The following is a 24605-nucleotide window of genomic DNA, read 5'->3' on the forward strand; positions in this document are numbered from 1 at the left end:
GTCTTGCTCTGTCTCCCAGGCTGGAGTGCAGTGGCGCAATCTCGGCTCACTGCAAGCTCTGCCTCCCGGGGTCACGCCATTCTTCTGCCTCAGCCTCCCGAGTAGCTGGGACTACAGGCGCCTGCCACCACACCACCAGGCTAATTTTGTATTTTTTTAGTAGAGACGGGGTTTCACCTTGTTAACCAGAATGGTCTCCATCTCCAGACCTCATGATCCGCCCGCCTCAGCCTCCCAAAGTGCTGGGATTACAGGCATGAGCCACTGCGCCCAGCCTGAATTCTTAAATTCTAACCAATCCCTTCCTTTTCCTCCTTGCACCCCGTTTTCTCTGTTCTTCCTCTCGAACTCTTAATACTTGTGTTTGGAATTTCTAGACTGATGAGTCCTTTAATTTTCTTTTCCTATTTACCGTGTTTTTGTCTCTTTATTCTACTTTCTGGGGGGTGTCTTGAACTTCATCTTAAGACCTTTCTAATTCATTTTATATTTATGCTGTCATATTTTTAATATTCACGAGTTTTTTTTTCTGTGAATGTTGCTTTTTAGTAGCTTTTCTTAGTAGCATTATTTTTGTTTCATAGATGGGCTAGCTGTTCTGTGACCATGTTCTTTCCTTAGCTTTCTGTAAAATATCTGTTTCCTTAAAATACCTTACTTGTTCATTTCATTTATTTTGATCTTTCATTTAGGGAATTTCGTTAAAAGTATAGCTTTGGCTGTTTTACTTATATTCAGGAGTGAGCCACGAAAAACCTGAAAGCTGGATTTGCCCGAGTGGCAGCTTCTAAAAGTTAACTGGTGGTTTTCATTGTAAGCTGATTAGTCAAGGACCCATATTCTTTGAGAGAACAGCTCTGACAGTCAGTATTTGTGCTTTTCTCTTGACCAGGTTCATCCCCAGAAAGAATGTTCCTATTACCTGCTTAGGGCTTACAAACCTGGCTGCAACATTTGGGAAGCTGAGTGGGGAAAATGGCTAGGGATGTCCACCTTTCTCTTAATCACCATTTTTTTTAGACTGGTGGGCCTGCCCCTAGTTGTGCCTAGTCCAGAGTCTCTCTAGTAATCTTTCCAGAGAACAAACCTCCCATCCTCTGCCCAGCAGCTGCTTGGAGACAGGGTGGCAATCTAGGGGTAGAACTTTTACCCCATTCTCCTTTTTTCAGCCTTGTCTGCTATCCCCGCTTTCAGAGGCATTTTGAGTTTTTCTGGTTTGTCTTAGCACAATTCAGTTTGCTTTGGGCTTCTCCTTAACATAGGGAGACCCTCCGTCTCTACATAAAACTAAAAAAAAAAATTAGCCAGGTGTGGTTGCATGTGCCTGTGGTCCCAGCTACTTGGGAGGCTGAGGTGAAAGGATAGCTTGCACCCTGGAGTTTGAGGCTGCAGTGAGCCATGATTGCGCTACTGCACTCCAACCTGGGCGACAGAGAAAGACCCTGTTTCAAAAACAAAACATAGAGGCAGGGTCTCACTCTGTTGGGCAGGCTGGTCTCAAACTGCTGGCCTCAAGCAGTCCTCCCACCCTTGCCTCTGAAAGTGCTGGGATTATAGGCATGAGCCACCATACCTGTCTGACCTATGTTTAAAGTTAGAAACCATTTTTGTAGGATGAGTGCAGATTCAGTTGAGTAACTTCTCAAACAAGGCTAACTTCCAACTAAGTTTTACCACAGGCAAAAAACCTACTTAAATAAATTGTATGTTCCTTGCCACTGATGTAGGGATACTAGAATTGCAGCAATTCAAAGCAATTATCTTGGGCCTACGTGTTGCTGCTTCCTTGCTGTGTGATCCTGGGTCATTTCCTAACGAAATTGGGCCCTCTGTGCTTCATGCTGTAAAATTCTGCTGATACCCACCTCATTGTGAGAATTAACTGAGCAAGTGTACATGAAAACACCTCACACAATATGGTATCTAGGAGGAAGTATAATATTCATAAATCTCTTATTAAAATTGTTGCTTTGCTAACAAAATTACTGTATGGTATTTATAAGAAGTGCTTGATAATGACAGAATTAATGATTTTAATGTATGCTGGCAGACTGAACTCTACCAATTAATATTTATTATATGTGGGACATATAAGAAGCAGGATTAGCTTTAAGCAGAGTGATAAAGTAGAAACTATATAAAAGGTGATCTTTGTAGCTGATGCTGCTGCTCTACAAACTAAATGGGAATTGGTATTGTTTTTATTTGCATTTATCTTGGATGACTGAGGAGAATGCAAGCACATTCCTTTGCTCTCAGGTCATGTTATTTTTTGGTGAGAAGGAACTCCCAATCTGGCTAAGATCGTATGTCTTTTAGTTCTTATTAAGCTGTCAGTTAAAATTATAAAGACCCAGATACCCAACACATTTTAGGATTCTTGAATTCTACCTGAATGATGAAGCTCTTTTATCGCAGCCTGCCTCAGAACATCTGGGATGTTTGAATGTCAGTGTTTCTTTTTGCTAGAATAATGACCTAAAGTGTTTGCTTTCTTTGGTAGCGAAGAAAGAATACCTAACATATGTACAACTCTTGCCAGTTTATAATGCACTTACACACATTTTCTTATTTGATCTTTGCAACTCTTTTGGAAGAAAGTAGAGCTGATGTTATATACTTTACAAATGAGAAAGTAGGGATTCTCAAGACGTTAGTGAATTGCCCAAGGCCACACTGGTAATAAGTAGATAACCTGGACCTTAAACTGAAGCCATCTCATTCTAAATCTAAAGCTTTTTCAGTCTTTCGTGCTCGTATGTCCCTTATACATTAACAGATCCATCTAGTATCTTATTACATATGGAAGACAATCAACAGGGCAAGTGGATTCCTAAAGCCATTTTGATCCTAATCATCATACAGCCATTTAGAGAAGGAAATTTATGATATGGGGCCTGGCCATCTTTCAGTCAGACTCTGGATCTTTTATGCATCATTGTAATGATCCCAAATTGTTTTTATTTAAGACAGCTAAAACGGCCGGGCGCGATGGCTCACGCCTGTAATCCCAGCACTTTGGGAGGCCGAGGCGGGTGGATCACGAGGTCAGGAGTTTGAGACCAGCCTGGCCAACGTGGCGAAACTCTGTCTCTACTAAAAATAAAAAAATAGCCGGGTGTGGTGGCAGGTGCCTGTAATCCAGCTACTTGGGAGGCTAAGGCAGGAGAATCGCTTAAACCCAGGAGGCAGAGGTTCCAGTGAGCCGAGATCATGCCATTGCATTCCAGCTTGGGCAACAAGAGCAAGACTCCGTCTCAAAAAAAAAAAAAGAAAGAAAGAAAGCTAAAACAATATGATAATTTTTTTTTCTAATACAAAAATATATGTGTGGAGAGATGATAAAATTACTATTTGCAGTGGTAAATACCACATGAAATTTTTAATGAAAATAGGTACTTAAGAGCTGGGCGGGGTGGCACATGCCTGTAGTCCCAGCTACTTGGGAGGCTGAGGTGGTAGGGTCGCTTGAGCCCTGGAGTCTGGAGTTCAAGACTAGCCTGGGCAACGTAGTGAGACCCTGTCTGTAAAAAAAAGTATTTTATAAATGTTAGGCAGCATATTGCCTAGGAAGTAAAATTTAAGATAAATGTAAAAAATGGGGTCCTCAGCCCAGCACGGTGGTGGCCCACACCTATAATCCCAGCACTTTTGTAGGCCTGGGCAGATCACTTGAGGCCAGGAGTTCAAGACCAACCTGGACAACATGGTGAAACCCTGTCTCTACTAAAAATACAAAAATTACCTGGATGTGGTGGTGTGAACCTGTAATCCCAGCTACTTGGGAGGCTGAAGCATGCAAATTGCTTACCTGGGAGGCAGAGGTTGCAGTGAGCTAAGATCATGCCACTACCCTCCAGCCTGGGCAACAGAGTGAGATTGTCTCAAAAAAAAAAAAAACCCGGATCCCCTATCAGTGATTCATTTGACCAGCAGTATATATTAACATGTCCTTTGTACTATGTACTATGCTATGTCAACAAGACACAATAATGGATGATAAATAACCCTTTCTCCCAGGAAGCTCATAGTCTAGGTTGCCATTCCATGTATACTGTAAATACAGTTTTGTGGACTGCATTTCTGTTTAATGGTGAGGAAGCATTTTAATAAATAACTTCTAAGAAGTCAATTCATGTGGCAAATGAACAGCACTATTACCACCTAGATTATTCTGAATCATAGTCAAAATGTGTAAATGCAATCCTTCTACCCTTTGTATTTCACAATAATTCAAAAATCTCTGTTTTGCAGTTTCTGTGCAGAGGCCTTGAGTTTGAACTTAAACCATTATTGAGAGCCATAAATGGACAAAACCCATGGCAAACGAATACTTTTGAATCTTAGTAAAGTCAACAAATCTTGAACCTTTTTTTCATGCTTTCTGTGTGGTGCACTGAAATGTAAAATGTTATATGTTTCTTATTTACTCTGGGCGATATGTACAAAATTTTAGAATTTTAAATTTGAGTGGGACTGGAGATAACATAATTAATCAGTGGCAGAGTGTGGACTGAAACCCAGGCTTCCTGATACCTAGTTTAGTTCTCTTCCTGCTATCCTGTACTGGGCTTTCTAATTTAGCAGCCAAGAGAGATTTAATTGTAATTGCTGATTGTGGTCTCCTTAAAATTTTAAAGTTTTCTTTATTTAGCTGTAAATGCATGTAAATTTTTTCTTTATTTAGTTGTGTGAATTTCCTCTGCCTTGTGTCTTCCAAGGCGTTTGGGCTGTTTTAACTTCGATTACGGCTGGTTGCAGTGGTTGCAGTGGCTCACGCTTGTAATCTCGAAACTTTCGGAGGCCGAGGCTGGCGGATCACGAGGTCAGGAGTTCGAGACCATCCTGGCCAACATGGTGAACCCCCTCTTTACTAAAAATACAAAAATTAATCAGGTGTGGTGGCATGCACTTATAGTCCCAGCTACTTGGGAGGCTGAGCAGAAGAGTCACTTGAACCCTGGAGGCAGAGGCTGCAGTGAGCCGAGATCGTGCCACTGCACTCCAGCCTGGGCGACAGAGCAAACCTCTGTCTTAATTAAAAAAAAGTTAAATTAGATGGCTGATCATTTATGATTTAAAAAGTCATTTATTACACTGACTTAAAAATATGTCATTCTTATAGACTTTGTATCACAATGCAGAAAAAGTATCTAATTCAGGTTTTGAGCCATTGATTCATTAGCAGTGACAATGAGGATATGTTTCCACTCCAAAACAGGATTAGATGCAACTTCCTAGATTATTATAGACTGCCTTGCCTACTCTCACGGCTGTCTTGAGGCACCAAGGGGATATGCGTGGAAGCACTCTGAAAAACATAAAGTGACATAACAGTATGTTTTGCTTTCATTCATGAATCTTCTAATTGTATATTAGAGACTTTTTGTTGTAAGACATTTTGCTATGTGAGCTTATAGATTGAAATAGATTTGGGGCTGAGTGTGGTGGCTCACACCTGTAATCCCAGCACTTTGGGAGGCTGAGGGGGGGTAGATCACGAGGTCAGAAGTTTGAGGCCAGCTGACCAATATGGTGAAACCCCATCTGTACTAAAAATACAAAAATTAGCCGGGTGTGGTGGCGCGTGCCTGTAGTCCCAGCTACTCAGGAGGCTGAGGCAGGAGAATCACTTGAACCTGGGAGGCGGAGGTTGCAGTGAGCCAAGATGGTGCTACTGCACTCCAGCCTGGGCGAAAGAGTGAGACTCCGTCTCAAAAAAAAAAAAAAAAAGAAAGAAAGAAATGGATTTGGATAGGCCAAAAATGTGACTGGGTCAAGGAAAACACTTAAATCCATCAAGGCCTTGCTATTAGTAAAATATGGAGTGTGTGGATAGTGGAAAATAAGTATAGTGTGCTAGTGCCTTAGAATGTAAAGGGAAATAATAGGCAGACTAGAAAATTTTGTCTGTGTTTCATATCCAGCCTATCCATTCTTTTGTCAGTTGTACTGAAGCACCTACTAAGGACAAGGTACTTTGTCAGACATCAAAGATATTACTATCACAATAAGTAAGACAAGATGCTATTTCTGTCCTCCAGGAACTTACAGGGCAAGGCACTTACAGATGAGATACAGCATAGGTTAATAAATGTTTGTAGTTTGGAATGTGCCACGTTATTGAGCTTGCTGAAAAAGGTGTAATCTTGGTTAAGTTTATTTACTGACTTAAATGTATTAATATTATCTTGGTCCACTTTTTAAACTTTAAAACATATAAAATATACATTAAAATATTTTGAGATAAATATATTTTAAAATATATAACTAAATCTTAAAATATATATAGATAGTATATTTATGTTTATTTTTAAGATAACAGGTCTATTCTACTTGGTAAGTCATCTGAACATTCCGTACCTTACTACATTAATATTAGAGAGCTATCAAAGAAAGGGCATTGCTGCTGTGATGTCACCCAGAAGTTAGTTTTTGGTGCCTGCCTCCCGCCTGCCTGCCTGCCTGCCTTCCTTCCTTCCTCCCTCCCTCCCTCCCTCCCTCCCTCTCTCTCTCTTTCTTTCTTTCTTTCGACAAGGTGTCACTCTGTCACTCAGGCTGGAGTGCAGTGGTACAGTCACACACAGCTCACTGCAGCCTTGACCTCCTGGCCTCAAGTGATCTTCCTGTCTTAGCCTCCCAAGTAGCTGGGACTACAGACTTGTGCCAAAACACACAGCAAATTATTTTTTGTAGAGGTAGGGTCTCCCTGTGTTGCCTAGGCTGGTCTCAAGCTCCTGGGCTCAAGTAATCCTCCTGTCTTAGCCTTCCAAAGTGCTGGGATTGCAGACGTAAGCCACTGCTCCCAGCCTGGTATATTTCTGAAGAGCAGAAACCTGGGTTTGAATCCTTGCCTCGCCACTTACTAGCTGTGGAACTTATGTATGCCACAGTTTCCTCATCTGTAAAATTGGAATAAAAATATCTACCTCACAGTTGTTATGAGGATTGAATTTGTTAATATATGTAACAGCACTTAACTCTGTTTCTGGCACACATTAAACACTGTTATCAGTGTTGCAGGCTATAGTAATAATCATCACCATCATCATCATTGTTATTATTTGGCAGAATAAGAGTAAATTGGGTAAGGTTTCAAGAATGGATTTTCTCCTTTTCAAGCCCTGAAAATTGCTCTAAACTAAAGGTAGACAAAGGAAGGAAATTAAACCTTTGTTGATCATCAGCTATGTGCCAGGCAGTGCACTGGTATTTTACTTGCGTTCTCATTTATTCCTTACACCAGTGCTGTGAAGTAGATTAGAAAACAGGCTCGGAGAAGTTAAGGAAGGTCTTGTAATAAATGGACACCATGATGATGACTGGTCTCTGTTACTCCACATCATGTGCTCTTTTCTTGCATGAGCCAGACAGCCCCTGAGAGTTCAGCATGTTTCAGTAACAGGTAAGCTTGGAATATGGCCTCCTGACTTTGGGAACTTCCTTTCTAATGACCGTTTAAAGGGATGTCATCCACATTTTTAGTCAGTTCCTACTGTAGTGATTTGTTTTATATATCTGTAATTTCACTTCCAACCCATTTAAAAGTATATTGCAGTAGTGTAAATGATATAAGTGGGACCTGGATAGAAAATATTTGAATGTGTGGAATCTTATTAATAGTTTTCAGCGTTGAGCTGATTTATTATAATTTCCCAGTGTTCAGGATCACCATCGTAATTATTGAAGTTGCTAATCTTCACATTTATTAATATAACTTTCCTAGGGCTTTAAGCCTAAACTCCATATGGTTACGTACATGTCCTAGGTGCTACTTGGTATGGAACTGATTATTATAGTCAGCTTTGGGGGAGCATCCCAAATTAATTGGAATAACTTGGATTTAAATGTAATAAAGTTAACTTTAAATTTTTTGGTGTTCTTATATTGAAAGTAGGGTCATTTGAGGGACATTTTATGGATGTGAAACCCCTATCCATAAAGTGTCAGCTTAGCTTTTCATGGATATAGTTGCCTCAGAACCCCCGACCTAGAACTAGAAGTTGTAAGCTTTCCCTAAAAATATTTATTTGCTGGGTTTCATGATCTTGTAACCTCTTATGCTTCCTGGGACCTACTTTCTGGCCTCATGCCACTGATTTGCACCATAGTGCACCCACATGTGAAACTTGGCTCCCTCTTTGATTTTCAGAAAGGCACTATTCACACAGGGCATTTGCAGATTTTGTGTACCTACCTGAAGAAAGGGGCAAAATAGAGGTGGAGTGAGCCTGCCTTTGCATTAATGCAAACAACTTCCCTAGTAAAACATTCCTGTTCTTAAAATGTTTTCAGACCTCCCTTGACCCAAGAGCTTCACCCCCACCTAATCCCAGCTCTGCTCCATTATACTAACTCTTTTCTTCTTTATTCTTTCCCTCTCCTCCTCATTCTTCTCCCCATTCCTTTCAGCGATATAAAACCGAATTCTGCCTTGTCTAATGCAGAGCAATTTCCCTTTCTTGACAACCATTCTAGGGTCTTGACAGCCAGCCACTCTGCAGCGAACCACCTACTCCAAGGGAACTGTACATGAGTGATGGGAGCCCATATTATGGGAACATATTTTCTTTTCTTTTTTTTTATTTTGAGATGGACCTCGCTCTGTCGCCCAGGCTGGAGTGCAGTGGCGCGATCTCGGCTCACTGCAAGCTCCACCTCCTGGATTCACACCATTCTCTTGCCTCAGCCTCCCGAGTAGCTGGGACCACAGGTGCCTGCCGCCACGCCCTGCTATTTTTTTTTTTTTGTATTTTTAGTAGAGACGGGGTTTCAAGATGTTAGCCTGGATTGTCTTGATCTCCTGACCTCATGATCCGCCCGTCTTGGCCTCCCAAAGTTCTGGGATTACAGACATGAGCCACTGCACCCAGCCGGGAACATATTTTCTTTTTTCTTTTTTTTAAAAAAAAAATATATATTCTCCAATTATAAAACTTTTAATTAAAAAGTATATTTTAATGTTGATAATGCAAACTTGTTAAGGGCAGAAAGATAACACATAAGGCTGTTACTTCACACTTGGAGGGTTGCACAGCAGGCTCACAGAGGCGCTCCTCACTTCCCAGACGGGGCGGCGGGCGCCTGGCCGGGAACATATTTTCTTAAAGTTTCTTCCAAGAGGAAATCTGTGTTAGCTGTTCGGGTGACACAATAGAGAATCTTCTTTCCTCTTACAGTGGTGGCCCAGCTTGCCGATCTCAAGCTTAATACTGAGTCCTGCTTCCTGATAAGGTGTCAGAAACCTTAAACATGCTTATGCATGTAATTTGTCCAAATCATAAACTCTAGATGTCTTTGGCTAATATATTGTCCTTGTATACAGAATATATACCGCTTTTAAAGAAGCATGGCACTTACATATAGGTCATAAACCCACTTAGCACAAAAGAGTCACCTCATGCCATCTTGTTATTTTATATTTCACTTATGCTAAAATAATTTTAGCTTTTGATATTCAAGTATTTTTGTTACCATGAATTTGTGTGTTTTTTTCTGAGTTTCAGATTGTATGCAAATATAATGTGTAATTTTTAAGACCTAAAACAAATGCAGAAGTGCATTTTTCAGGAAGTAAACCTTTAATACTTCCATTGGTAGATCAGTCTACCCATAAGTGACTGACTCTTTGGTTACTCTTAGCTAAAAAGAAAGATCACAGTTTTTTTCACTGTTACATCAGTTTTAAGGACTTGTCGGGAGTTTAATGCATTGTAATATACTGGTCCTTTTTTGAATTTGTAATTACAATTCATGAAATTGCTTTTTTCTTGCCCTGTATTAGCCCAGCCTTACAGATGGTTTCCCACTTATAGGTAATAGAGAAGAGGAAACCTAACCAATGACTGTGGAATAATATGGAAGAAGATGGAAAAACCTTGTTTAATGGGTAAGAAATAAAAACTGTAATAAAATGTTATTATGAAAGCTATTTGTAATAATAGTATTATGTGTGGCTGAGGTTGGCGTACTATGAGGGTAACTGATCATTTACTGTTTGTCTTACTCCATTCTGAACTTTCACCGCTTACTTTCATCTTAACCTTGTGAATTTTTTAGTACCACGAATTAACTTAAGCTATGAGGGGACACAGCCATATTTGAAGTTAAAATGGGACCTAAAGACCAGCAACCATACTAAAACAAGTCTAGGATAGGTCTTAAAACTTACTGGTGGCAAGATAGAGCTCATATCTGTCATGACCTGTCAAGAATAATTATCTACCCCTTCTTTTTCTCCAAATGCTATCATTTGCTATGATGTTTGTCCCACCACGGGGATCCCGTTCATTTGAGCAAGTGCAGATGTGTGTCTGGTGGTAATCAGATAGAATTCTGCTTTGGGAGGTTGAGGTGGGAGGATGACTTGAGGCCAGGAATTCTTTTATTTATTTATTTAGTTTTGAGATGGAGTCTTGCTCTGTCACCCAGGCTGGAGTGCAGTGGTGTGATCTCAGCTCACTGCAACCTCTGCCTCGCGGGTGCAAGCAATTAATTCTCTTGCCTCAGCCTCCTAACTAGTTGGGACTACAGGCATCCACCACGACCCCTGGCTCATTTTTGTATTTTTGTAGAAATGGGGTTTCATGGTGTTGGCCAGGCTGGTCTTAAATTCCTGACCTCAAGTGATGTGCCCACCTTGTGCTGGGATGTGCCTCCCAAAGTGCTGGGATTACAGGCGTGAGCCACTGCGCCTGGCTGAGACCAGGAATTCTAGACAAGCCTGGGCAATATAGTAAGACCTCATCTGTACCAAAAAAAAAAAAAGCCAGGTGTGATGGCTAGCTACTTGGGAGGCTAAGGTGAGAGTACTGCTTGAGCCCAGGGAACTGAGGCTGCAGCGAAGTATAATCATTCCACTGCCCTCCAGCCTGGGCAACAGAGTAAGACCTTCTTGAAGAAATAGGATTCTACAGAAAGCCCAGTAAAAGGTTTGACTAAATTTATGAGATATAAAATTTTTTGTTTTGTTTTGTTTTGTTTTGTTGAGGCGGAGTCTTGCTCTGTCACCCAGGCTGGAGTGCAGTGGCCGGAACTCAGCTCACTGCAAGCTCTGCCTCCCGGGTTCCCGCCATTCTCCTGCCTCAGCCTCCGGAGTAGCTGAGACTACAGGCGTCTGCCACCTCGCCCGGCTAGTTTTTTGTATTTTTTAGTAGAGACGAGGTTTCACCGTGTTAGCCAGGATGGTCTCGATCTCCTGACCTCGTGATCCGCCCGTCTCGGCCTCCCAAAGTGCTGGGATTACAGGCTTGAGCCACTGCGCCCGGCCTAAAATTTTTTAAAATTATGCAAGTTAATACATTCATGTCAATAATTTAAAACTACCAGATAACTACAATCCTCTACCTGAATCTTACCCTTCTCCCAGAATCTATAAGTATATGGCATGTATTTGTGCAACCTTCTTTGCCCAGTGGTTAAAAACATGGATTTGGAGCCAGACCGTTTTTAACCAGTCACTATTAACTTGACATTTCGGCATGTTATCTCTGTGCCTCAATTCCTTGGATATAAGGTGAGGACAATAAAATGCTATCTCATAGCAATTGATTTGTTAATCCATATAAAAAACTTGAAATAATGTCTGGAACGAAGTAAGTGTTTAGTAAATGTTAACTATAATTCTCATATGTATCTCAATTAGCATTTTTATGTACCAGCCATCCACACATAAATTTTTCTCTGATACATTCTAAGAGTTAAACCATCTCAGATAAGGTTAAACATGGTGGCAAAAGCTTTTAGTTTTTTTCATGAAAATTTTCTTTTGACTTCATCTCTAAGTATGCTGCTAGACTATGTGTGAGAATAAAGTTCTATACCTTTACCTTTTACTGTATATCTTATAGTGTATATGATATTTATATATAAATGAACAACTATCTTCAGCCTAACATAGGTTCATCTTGCCTGTAAAAGTATCTTATAAAGCAGGATACACAATTCTCTTGTTTCTAGATAGCTATGTCAAATGCTGTGCTGTGTTTCTGTCAATCTATTTTGAAGGACGTGCCTTCTTGAGTTTTTTTTCTTTTCTATTTTTTTTTTTTTTTTTTTTTNCAACCTCCACCTCCTGGGTTCACGACATTCTCCTGCCTCAGCCTCCCGAGTAGCTGGGACTACAGGCACCCGCCACCACACCAGGCTAATTTTGTTTCTGTATTTTTAGTAGAGACGAGGTTTCACTGTGTTAGCCAGGATGGTCTCGATCTCCTGACGTCGTGATCCGCCTGCCTTGGCCTCCCGAAGTGCTGGGATTACAGGCGTGAGCCACCACACCCGGCCTCTATTTTTTTTTTTAGATAATCTTCTTCTCTTTCCCAGACTGGTATGCAGTGGTACAGACTTGGTTCACTGCAACTTCCACCTCCCAGGTTTAAGCAATTCTTGTGCCTCAGCCTCCTGACTAGCTGGGATTACAGGTGTGTGCCACCATGCCCAGCTAATTTTTGTATTTTTAGTAGAGATGGAATCTCGCTGTGTTGGCCAGGCTGGTCTTGAACTCCTGGCCTCAAGTGATCCCACCTCGGCCTCCCAAAGTGCTGGGATTACAGGCATGAGCTACTGCATCCAGCCTGAAGTTTTTTTTTTTTTTCCTTTTTACACACAGGATCATAGTAGTTATTTTATTTTTTATTTAATTTAAAGAGACAAGTCTTGCTGTACTACCCAGCTGGCCTTTAACTCCTAGACTCAAGTGATCCACCTCTCTGAACCTCCTGAGTAGCTGGGACTATAGGTGCTCACCTGTACCTGGGCTAGAATCATAGTAGTTTTGAACATATTTCTGATACTGTTGTATGGTTTGTCAGCACTTTCTTAGGTGGTATAGACAATTAACTATTTTAAGAAGGAAGAACACTTAGAAACAGTAATCTATTTTTATTGTTTCCTGTTATCTCAGTGTTAAAATTAAAAAACAAAAAAAAAGACTAGGAATAGAAACAGGCCAGGCGTGGTGGCTCACGCCTGTAATCCCAGCACTTTGGGAGGCCGAGGCAGGTGGATCACCTGAGGTGAGGAGTTCAAGACCAGCGTGACCAATATGATGAAACCCCATCTCTACTAAAAATACAAAAATTAGCCAGACGTGGTGGCGCATGCCTGTAATCCCAGCTACTTGGGAGGCTGAAACAGGAGAATTGCTTGAACCTGGGAGGCAGAGGTTGCAGTGAGCTGAGATTGCGCCACTGCACTCCAGCCTGGGGGACAGAGCAAGACTGTCTCAAAACAACAACAACAAAACAGAAACAGTAATCTCTTTTTAGTATTTCCCTCTTGAATTGCTCTGGATTAGATTAGATTATTATGGACTATTCTATCTGCTGTGACTATAGATAGTGAGGCTATTTTAGAAGGCTAAAATATACAAACAAGTTGGCTGGGCACGGTGGCTCATGCCTGTAATCCCAGCACTTTGGGAGGCCAAGGCGGGCAGATCACAAGGTCAGGAGTTCGAGATCAGCCTGACCAACATGGTGAAACCCCATCTCTACTAAAAATACAAAAATTAGATGGATGTGGTGGCACATGCCTGTAATCCCAGCTACTCAGGAGGCTGAAGCAGGAGACTCTCTTCAGCCCGGGAGGTGGAGGTTGCAGTGAGCCAAGATCGCGCTATTGCAATCCAGCCTGGCAACAGAGAGAGACTCCATCTCCAAATAAAATAAAATAAATAAAATAAAATAAAATAAAATAAAATAAATGTGTCAGACAATGTTTTAAGTGCCTTACTCATTTATTTATTATCTCATTTAATCCTGTCACTTATAAGGTAGATACTGTTATTGTCTTCATCTTAAAGCTGAGAAAAGTGAGGTGCAGATTGAGTAATTTGCTCAAAGTCACATTGCAAGTGACAGCTTCAGGATTTAAACCTAGGCCTATGCTATTGACCAGAGAGTGCTGGCCTAGTTAATAACTCTTATAAGGTTTACTATGGTTGTGAGAATTTAAATAAGACATAAAAACCAAATATCTCCTGAAAAAGTCACCATAACTATTGGGTTTTGTTTGCCTGTGTGAAGGAAAATTTGAAATCATGTATTTTAAGTATGGGAAAAATGATATGAGATGATTATTTATAAATAATTATTTTTCTTGACCATGCTTAAATGAATATTGCTGTTTTGCTTCATTATGAATCATTTATAGTAGATAGAAATCACCTAACTAAAGAACAACATATGTTTAGAAGGGATTAGAGTTGATTTGTAGATTGCCATTTAGCCTGCTATTCATAGAAACATGCAGACAGAAAGATTGAACTGCGCAGCAGTTTGGAACTGATTGATAATTGGAAATTGCTCTTTCATCCTGTTAAATAATATTTGAGTGACAGTCAGCAGAAAGTTGTACAGGAGAAGAAAAGCCAGGAGAAAGGTGACTTACAGGTCATATAATTAGAATGTGATGGCCTAAAGAGTAAATGTGCATTAGAAATTGACATTTATATAGGAACTAGGAGGAAGTGTTGTATGTGGTTTTGTTCTGGGGTCTGACTTTTCTTCAAATAGCAATTCATTTCTTGTTAAAATATGGTGAAGTACAGAGTAAGCGACAGTTAAAGTAACAACAAGTACGCTAATAAAATGTCTTGGCCCTCCTGTGAGTATGGTTGCAGGTAGTCAGTGATGTTTTCCTCTTTTTCTCTCCATCTTTTTTTACCCCTTTCCTTTGTTTGAGAATCTCTTCTTTATATTGATGAAAGTTATGGCTCTTATTGTACGTATCTTTTAAAACAATGTCTTAAAGGGTGGTCTAGGGGCCCCTCGAGAACCTTTCAAGGGCTGATGAAGTTAAAACAATTTTCCTAACAATTCTAGAATTTCTACCCTCATTCTCTTACAAGTGTGCAATGAAGTTTTCCAGAGGCTACATAATGTACAATTGACTGAACGCAGAAGCAGATAGGAGAATATAGCTGTTTTCCTTAACCTAGACTTTAAAAGATTAACAAAAATGTAAAATAAGGCCACTCTTCTCATTAGATTTGCTGTGATAAGCTCTGTGGTTTCTTTCTATCTCAGAACATTGTAATGATCCCAGTGTGGGCTGAAAGTCATGATGTCTTTCCCGCTGATATGTACCAGACTCAGAATGTTGTTTGTATGAGTTGCTCCCAACTTTGGACAGGCCCTTTCATGTTCTTTGAACCTTTTGTTTTACAGTATTAACTGAACACCTACTGTGTTCTAGCCCTGTTCTATTAAAGCAGAAAAATCTCTACCATCATGGAGCTTATGTGCTATTAACAGCTTCCATTTTAGCCTTTGAGTTCTTTGCCTAGACACAGCTGCCTCTTTAGGGGAATCTCAGAGTTGATAGCACTAGTGTGTCTCAGTGGCTGAGTGCTGAGGATAGAGTGGCTTGACATTTTGCGAATTTTGATTATTAAAAAAGGCACCATACAGGGCCGGGTGCAGTGGCTCACGCCTGTAATCCCAGCACTTTGGGAGGCCGAGGTGGGCGAATCACGGAGTCAGGAGATCGAGACCATCCTCACTAACACTGTGAAACCCCATCTCTACTAAAAATACAAAAATTAGCTGGGCGTGGTGGTGAGCACCTGTAGTCCCAGCTACTTGGGAGGCTGAGGCAGGAGAACTGCTTGAACCTGGGAGGCGGAGGTTTTTCTGTGAGCCGAGATCGCGCCATTGCACTCCAGCCTGGCGACAGAGGGAGACTCTGTCTCAAAAAAAAATAAAGGCATGCTTTGGAAGGCTGAGGTGGGAGGATTGTGTTCTTTTTTTTTTTTTTTTTTTTTTTGAGACGGAGTTTCGCTCTGTCACCCAGGCTGGAGTGCTATGGCGCAATCTTGGCTCACTGCAAGCTCTGGTTCCCGGGTTCACACCATTCTCCTGCCTCAACTTCCCAAGAAGCTGGGACTACAGGCGCCCACCACCACGCCTGGCTAATTTTTTGTATTTTTTAGTAGATACGGGATTTCATCATGTTAGCCAGGATGGTCTCGATCTCCTGACCTCGTGATCCACCCACCTTGGCCTCCCAAAGTGCTGGGATTACAGGCAGAAGCCACCATGCCCGGCGAGGTCAGGAGTTCTACACCATCCGGGGCAACATAGTTAGACCCTGACTCAGGGCGAAAAAAAAGGCCAGGCATGGTGGCATGCATCTGTAGTCCTAGCTACTCAGGAAGTTGAGGCAGGAGGATAGCTTGAGCTCAGGAGTTCAAGGTTACAGTGTGCTGTAATCACATCACTGCACTTAAGCCTGGGCAATAGAGCAAGACCCCGTCTCTTAAAAAAAAAAAAAACAAAACAACAGCAACACAAAACAAGACAACAGCAACAACAAAAAACAAGCCAAGCATGGTGGCCTCATACCTATACTCTCAGTATTTAGGGAGGCAGAAGCCAGAGGATTGCTTGAACCCAGGAGTTTGTTTGAGACCAGCCTGGGCAATATAGTGTGACCCACTCTCCAAAATAAAATAAATAAAACATAACAAAGGCACAACATGGTTTAGGATTTTTCAAATTTTACGTGGAACCCCAGTGTAACAATAAAGATGGGCCGATCCTCTTATTCTTGTGGTTGATTTTACCTTGTTTTGCTTTCAGAGTTAGTGCTAGTTTTGTCAAGAAATAAAATGAGGGCTGGGCGCGGTGGCTTATGCCTGTAATCCCTACACTTTGGGATGCTGAGGCGGGTGGAACACCTGAGGTCAGGAATTCAAGACCAGCCTGGCCAACATGGTGAAACCCCATCTCTACAAAAAATACAAAAATTAGCCAGGCATGATGGCGGGTGCCTGTAATCCCAGCTACTCGGGAGGCTGAGGCAGGAGAATTGCTTGAACCCAGGAGGCAAAGGCTGCAACAAGCCGAGATTGCGCCACTGCACTCCCACCTGGGCGACAGAGCAAGACTCCGTCTCAAAAAATAAAGAAAGAAAAAAAGAAAATGAGATACCAATGGATGTTAAATTTATTCTTTTTTTTTTTTTAAGAAAAATATTCTTAAATGCATGAGATTTTCTTTTCCTGGTAAGTTGCTCCCCAAACCCTGTAATTTATTTAATAGATTTTATACAAAAGATACGACTTGGCTCATTAGATTGAGTCACTTAATACTGACTTGAAGGTTAACTAATATGGCTGTCAGACTCTTTGCTCACTGGCTAGATGTCTATCTTATCACTCACTAACTTCAGCCATTTCTAAGTACTGACAACTGGAATGCCATTAGAATATTAATGGAGCCGGGCGCGGTGGCTCAAGCCTGTAATTCCAGCACTTTGGGAGGCCGAGGCGGGCGGATCACGAGGTCAGGAGATCGAGACCATCCTGGCTAACCCGGTGAAACCCCGTCTCTACTAAAAAATACAAAAAACTAGCCGGGCGAGGTGGCGGGCGCCTGTAGTCCCAGCTACTCGGGAGGCTGAGGCAGGAGAATGGCGTAAACCCGGGAGGCGGAGCTTGCAGTGAGCTGAGTTCCGGCCACTGCACTCCAGCCTGGGCGACAAAGCGAGACTCCCTCTCAAAAAAAAAAAAAAAGAATATTAATGGAAAAGAAACTGACATTTAAAACGTGAATGACTCAAATTTTTTTCCAAAGATTATTTTAATTTTAAAATACACTTCAATAGAAACTTTTTTTTTTAATTGAGTGGCATTTTGTCCTTCCCTTCATTGAAGGTATGAAAGGAGATTTTTTGTTTTGTTTTGTTTTGTTTTGTTTTGAGACGGAGTCTCACTCTGTCACCTAGGCTGGAGTGTAGTGGCGCGATCTCTGCTCACTTCAATCTCCGCCTCCTGAGTTCAAGTGATTCTTGTGCCTCAGCCTCCTGAGTAGCTGCAATTACAGGTGTGTGCCACCATGCCTGGCTAATTTTTGTATTTTTAGTAGAGACAGGGTTTCACCATGTTGGCCAGGCTGGTCTTGAACTCCTTACCTCAGGTGATCTGCCTGCCTCGGCCTCCCAAAGTGCTGGGATTACAGGCGTGAGCCACTGCGCCGAGCCCTATTTTTTCTGTCCTTATGAATTTATGCCCTTTTAAAAACCCCTTTGTTGTGATTTTAAGAGGGAAAAGAGGTGAATATATTCATTCTGCTTTGTTTTACTGGAAGCCCAGGGTTTAACACATATTATCAAGTGCATGCAAAAATACTAAGAATTGTGTTAGACATTTGGTCTTTTCTCTAATTTAAAAATCCCATCAAATTATGTTGAGGTTTATGGCCAGGTGTGGTGGCTTAGGAAATCCTAGCACTTTGAGAGGCTGAGGTGGTAGGATTGGTTGAACCCAGGAATTTGAAACCAGCCTGGGAGACACAGCAAAACTGTGTCTCTACCAAAAAACAAAACAAAACAAAACAAAACAAACAAAAAAATTACAAAAATTAGCCAGGTGTGGTGGCACATGCCTGTAATCCCAGCTGCTCAAAGGGCTGAGGTGGGATGGTCACCTGAGCCTGAGGAGGTCAAGGCTGCAGTGAGCTGTGATCATGCCACTGCACTTCAACGTGGATGAGGGTGAATGAAAAACAAACAAATAAATAAATAAATATTGAGGTTTAGAAAATTCATTTACATTAATGTTCATCTAAATTTTTGAGCACCTTTTATATGCTAGGTACTATCACATACATTATTTTATATAATCACATCAACTGTGAGAACATTAAGACAAATTCAGGAAAGTTAAATAATAAATTTAAGTTATACTGTGCCTAGCTATTGGATATCAGATAGCTGATGTGGTTTTTAAGCAGGGGAATCAGTATAGAATGAAAATGCTGTTTTTGTTTAATACCCATGATAATACTTAAGATTTACTGTAGCAGATCCAGAAAGATTGGAGGCATCAAGATCCACTAGCAGTTAAAACAGTAATAATGCAGGCATGCAGTGTAAGGACATATTTGGGGCAAGGGGAAATGGGGAGGGTGACTAGGTTCAAGAAGTCAAGAAGCAAGGGGGGCATTTGAATTCATACTCTTAAATGAGCTATCATAACAGAGAGCCTAGACTAGGATCTAATACTCTCCTTTCTGAATACAAATTAGTAGGCTTTGTAACTGACTTGATTGTGACATGAATAAGGAGTTAAAGAGAAAGTCAGGTTTTCACGTCAGGTAAATAGGAGTGCCATATCAAGAACTGGAGGAAGGTGGGAAGAAGTGCTGAATTGAGGAGCAGTTAGTACATTTAAATATTAAGCGTGAGAGGCCGGCTGCTGTGGCTCATGCCTGTAATCCCAAAAGTTTGGGAGGCTGAGATGGGCAGATTGCTTGAGGCTAAGAGTTCGAGACCAGCCTGGCCAACCTGGTGAAACCCCATCTCTAATAAAAAACAAAAAAAATTAGCCAGGTGTGGTAGCGCATGCCCATAATCCCAGGTACTCTGGAGGCTGAGGCATGAGAATTGCTGGAACCTGGGAGGTGGAGGTTGCAGTGAGCCAAGATCACATCGTTGCGCTCCAGTCTGGGTAACAGAGTGAGACTCTGTCTCAAAATAAAATAAAATAAATAAGTGTGAATTTCATGGTTAGTTAAATATATGATCATCTAACATGTCTTCCGTATTCCTGTTTTTTGATTTTTGTCTGAATGTGCTGTAAACATATCATACACGATTTAAAAAATTGAGTTCATTAAATCACATTGTTTCCTTAATGTGCTCTTATTTTAAGCCCTTCTTTTAGTATTTTAAACCTGTAGTTTGAGGACCATCTTTTCCTTTTGAATCCATGTACTCTGATTTCATTAGAACACAAAATATTTTTACAAATCAATTTTACAAGGTTGAGAGCTCAATAGAAAAGACACGAATTGACTGGGCACAGTGGCTCTCGCCTGTAATCTCAGCACTTGGGAGGTTGAGGCGGGCGGATCACGAGGTCAGGAGATTAAGATCATCCTGGCTAACATGGTGAAACCCTGTCTCTACTAAAAAATACAAAAAAAAAAAAAGAAAAAAATTAGACGGACGTGGTGGCGGGTGCGTAATCCCAGCTACTCAGGAGGCTTAGGCAGGAGAACGGCGTGAACCCAGGAGGCGAAGATCGTGTGACTGCACTCCAGCCTGGGCAACAGAGCGAGACTCAGTCTAAAAAAAAAAGGAAAGAAAAGACATTAATTGACAGTTCGCATAAAAAGAAAAAAGATAGGCCAGGCGCGGTGGCTCAAGCCTGTAATCCCAGCACTTTGGGAGGCCGAGATGGGCGGATCACGAGATCAGGAGATAAAGACCATCCTGGCTAACACGGTGAAACCCCATCTCTACTAAAAAAAAATACAATACAAAAAACTAGCTGGGCGTGGTGGCGGGCACCTGTAGTCCCAGCTACTCGGGAGGCTGGGGCGGGAGAATGGCGTAAACCCGAGAGGCGGAGCTTGCAGTGAGCCAAGATCACGCCACTGCACTCCAGACTGGACAACAGACTGAGACTCCGTCTCAAAGAAAAAAAAAAAAAAAGATAGATCAATATTCACTATAAAGATGTACAAACAAAATATATGTATATATTATTTTTCAAATGTCCTATTGAAACATATTTAAAGTTGTATCAGTCTCCAGTATTAGGGAAATGCATTCTCAAATACTGCTGGTGGGTAATTAGGGGCTAGTGTATAAAGTAGCATAATGTTTTGGAAGCCAGTTTGATGATCTCTATCCAAAATTTAAATGCGTATATCCCTTGACACAGCAATTCATTTTCTGTAAATTATGTCATAGATGCACTTGTGTAAGTGTCCCATGATATATACCCAACCATATCTATGGTGTATTGTTTATAATAATGAAACACCAAAATGGCATAATTCTCTTCTCGTGGGGGCTAGTTAAATGCATTATGCACTTCATATCATAGGATATGCTACAGTCTTTAAAAAGAGTGATGTGGCCGGGTGCAGTGGCTCATGCCTGTAATCCCAGCACTTTGGGAGGCTGAGGTGGGCGGATTGCCTGAGGACAGGAGTTTGAGACCAGTCTGGCCAATATGGTGAAACCCCGTCTCTACTAAAAATACAAAAAAATTAGCCAGGCATGGTGGTGTGCACCCGTAATCCCAGCTACCTGGGAGGCTGAGGTAGGGGAATTGCTTGAACCAGGGAGGTGGAGGTTGCAGTGAGCCGAGATGGTGCCATTGCACTCCAGCCTGGGCGACAGAGTGAGACTCTGTCTCAAAAAAAAAAAAAAAAAAAAAAAAAAGCAATGTAAAGCCAGATATATGGGAAGCCAGATATATGGGAAAATGTCTAAGATATATTAAGTTAAAAAAGGCAAAATTTAGAATAACATATAGGATACAACTTACATTAAGCATCATATTTCTAAATGCATAAAATATTCCTGGAAATGTGCCCAGAAGGATGTTCAGTTAACAGTAGTTACCTCTAGAGAGGCTACTGGAGACAGAAAGCAGCGGGAGAATACTCATAGAATTTTAATGTTCTATACTTATATTGGTTTTATTTATTTATTTATTTATTTATTTATTTAGAGAATGAGTCTCGCTCTGTCGCCCAGGCTGGAGTGCAGTGGCGTGATCTCGGCTCACTGCAAGCTCCGCCTCCTGGGTTCACGCCATTCTCTTGCCTCAGCCTCCTGAGTAGCTGGGACTACAGACACCCGCCACCATGCCCGGCTAATTTTTTGTAGTTTTGGTAGAGATGGGGTTTCACCATGTTAACCAGGATGGTCTTGATCTCCTGACCTTGTGATCTGCCCTCCTTGGCCTCCCAAAGTGCTGGGATTACAGGTGTGAGTCACCGCACCCGGCCCTGGTTTTGTTTTGTTTTATTTTATTTTATTTTATTTTATTTTATTTTATTTTATTTTATTTTATTTTATTATTATTTTTTGAGACAGAGTATCACTCTGTTGCCTAGGCTAGAGTGCAGTGGTGGGATCTCAGCTCACTGCAACCTCTGCCTCCTGGTTCAAGTGATTCTCCTGTCTCAGCCTCCCAGGTAGCTGGGATTACAGGTGTGTGCCACCACGCCCAGCTAATTTTTATATTTTAGTAGAGATGGGGTTTCACAGTCTTGCCCAGGCTGGTCTTTGACTCTTGAGCTCAGGCAATCTGCCTGTCTCAGCCTCCCAAAATGCTAGGATTACAGGCATGAGCCACTGTGCCCGGCTGATGAGTTCTTTAAAAAATAATAATAATTATCGGCCGGGCGCAGTGGCTCATGCCTGTAATCCTAGCACTTTGGGAGGCTGAGGCAGGTGGATCACGAGGGAGATCATCCTGGCCAACAGGGTGAAATCACTTCTCTACTAAAATATAAAAAAAAATTAAGCGGGCGTGGTGGTGCATGCCTGTTGCCCCAGCTACTCAGGAAGCTGAGGCAGGGGAATCACTTGAACTCGGGAAGTGGAGTTTGCAGTGAGCTGAGATCGCACCACTGCACTCCAGCCTGGTAACAGAGCAAGACTTCATCTCAAAAAACAAACAAACAAAAAACTACAATAATTTTCAAGCATATAAAAATTGATAGTAATTTCTTAATAGCGTCGAATATCTAGTAGTCAGTGTTCCAATTTCCTCATGTATCTCATTTTAAAAATCGTTTGCTGATTTGAATTAGGATCCCAGTAAAGTTCAAATGTTGCAATTAGTTGATTGTTTTCCTCTCTCTCAACTGCCTCACCTCCTCTCTCTCTCTCTCTCTCTCTCTCTCTCTCTCTCTCTCTCGTCTCCCTATCCCCCACCTTCCTCCCTCCCTCCTTGCAAGCTATATGTTAAAGAAACTAAGTCATTGGTCTTGTAGAGTTCCCTTCAGTCTGAATATTGGTGACTGTATCCCAGTGGTATCAGATACACTGGTGGAAGAAATACTTGATAAGTGTGTATATTTCCATCAGGAGATACCTAATATCTGGATGTCTCTCTTTTTTCTTTTTGCTGAGTAGCCATTGATGGTCATTGCCTAGTCCACTAATTCATAACAGTCTTCTGTAAATGGGACCATTAGCTAGTGGCTCTTGCCAATATATTAAGTATTCTAGGATATACAACATTTAGACACAGGTTACACACTTTCTTTTTATATTGTCTGCAACTATTTCCATTGGTATTCTAGTTTATTTTAGGACCCTTTCATCATGGTTTAAAGTATTCTTTTTGATCAGAAAGGTTGTCTTATTTTTTGAACTCTAATTTAAAAATTACTTTAAGCTTTCTCAGTTTTTATCAGAATATTTTTTCAGCTCTGTGTGTAAAAAAATCTTAGACATAGCAATTAATAATTTGCCAAAGAGGACACTGAAGTAGAACATTATTTGTTTATTCATTCGGTCTTTAATTCAACAAAATTTATTAGGTACCTGCTCTGTTCTTGGCATCATGTCTTCCTCAGGTTTGTTATAGTTGGGACACAGTCAAGCGGATAGAAAATTACAGTGCAGCATGGTAGATGCTGAATAAGGGAAAGTAGACACATGTGCTCGGAGAGCACATAGAGGATACGCTTAACCCAGCCTTGGAGGATAGTGGAAGGTTTCTTGGAGGAAGGAGTGACTATACTAAGATGTGATGGATAAGTAAGAGTCAGGCTAAGGAAGGAATAGATAGCCAGGGGAATGATGAAAATGTTCTAGGGGAGGGAGCAGCTTATGGGAAGACCCAGAAGTAAGAGAGAATAGTGACTTTGGGGAACTTAAAATGCTTTAGAACAACTGGAGCATAGTCATGGGGTAGAGGAAGAGGGATGAGCTAGAGAGGTATGCAGGATCAGACTATGAAAGACAAGCCATGTTGAGGAGTTTGGACTTTCTCCCCAAGGTAGTGAGAATGACATATTTGAGTTTTAGGCTGAATGCAGGAAGACCCATTAAAAGGCAGTTACACTAATGTGGGCTAGAACTGATGATAGTTTAAATTAGAATAGAGGTAATGGATGTGGAGGTAGTTTTATTCATTCCTTCAGAAAATAAGTACTAAGCATCTTTTTTCTGCTAGGTGCTGTTCCAAGTGCTTGAGATATAGCTGTGACCCAGATAGAACTCTCTGCCCTCATGGAGCTTATAGTCTAGTGGGGGAGAAAGACTATACATAAGTAAATACATACTATGCTTAGATAGCGATAATTGCTAGGTTGGAAAGCAAATTGGGAAAAGGAATGAGAGTGTTAAGTGGGGAATTTTATAACAGAGTGACCAAGGAAGGTGTTACTGAGAAGGAAACATCTCAGCACACATCTGAATGAAGTGAGGATGCAAGCCATGTAGATATCTGAGGAAAGAGCATTCTAGGCAGAAAAAAACCAGAATTGCACAGGTCTGAGATGAGAGATTGCCTGGTGTGTTGGAAGAACAGTGAGGAGGCCAGTGTGGCTCGTGGGGAGTAAGTGAGAGGAAGAATAATGAGATCAGAGAGAAAAAGGGATCTGAGCATGTAGGGTCTGATTGGTCATTATAAAGATATGATGGAGAGAAATAGTCAAAGCTCGTAAGGAAGAATCAATAGGATTTGGGAATTGATGGGATATGGGAAGCGGTGAAGGAGGAAGGAATCTTGAGATAGGGAACTATCACTAAGATAAGGAACACAGTGCTCTCATAATATGAATGCTGTGACTTAATTTAAAAGAATAAAGCAGCTGGAGCAGGCAAGCATAGATACCTATTAT

The 24605-nt window shown here is 41.2% G+C and overlaps 1 protein-coding gene across 9 annotated transcripts in view; it reads left to right on the plus strand.

Moving 5' to 3' along the window:
- Positions 1–24605, plus strand: part of USP49 (ubiquitin specific peptidase 49) — a 112123-nt gene that overhangs the window by 16208 nt on the left and 71310 nt on the right. For 7 of the 9 annotated variants that reach the window (XM_017878255.1, XM_017878259.1, XM_017878256.1 and 4 more), the window contains 2 exons: positions 7247–7405; positions 9816–9889. The exons of 1 other annotated variant lie outside the window; for it this stretch is intronic. The gene's annotated coding sequence lies outside the window, so the exon portion shown is untranslated. The remainder of the gene's footprint in view (positions 1–7246; positions 7406–9815; positions 9890–24605) is intronic. One more of the 9 variants, XM_017878261.1, reaches the window with a different exon arrangement.

The sequence above is a fragment of the Rhinopithecus bieti genome, unplaced genomic scaffold, assembly GCF_001698545.2.
Source record: "Rhinopithecus bieti isolate Rb0 unplaced genomic scaffold, ASM169854v2 scaffold_9981, whole genome shotgun sequence".
Lineage (NCBI taxonomy): Eukaryota > Metazoa > Chordata > Mammalia > Primates > Cercopithecidae > Rhinopithecus > Rhinopithecus bieti.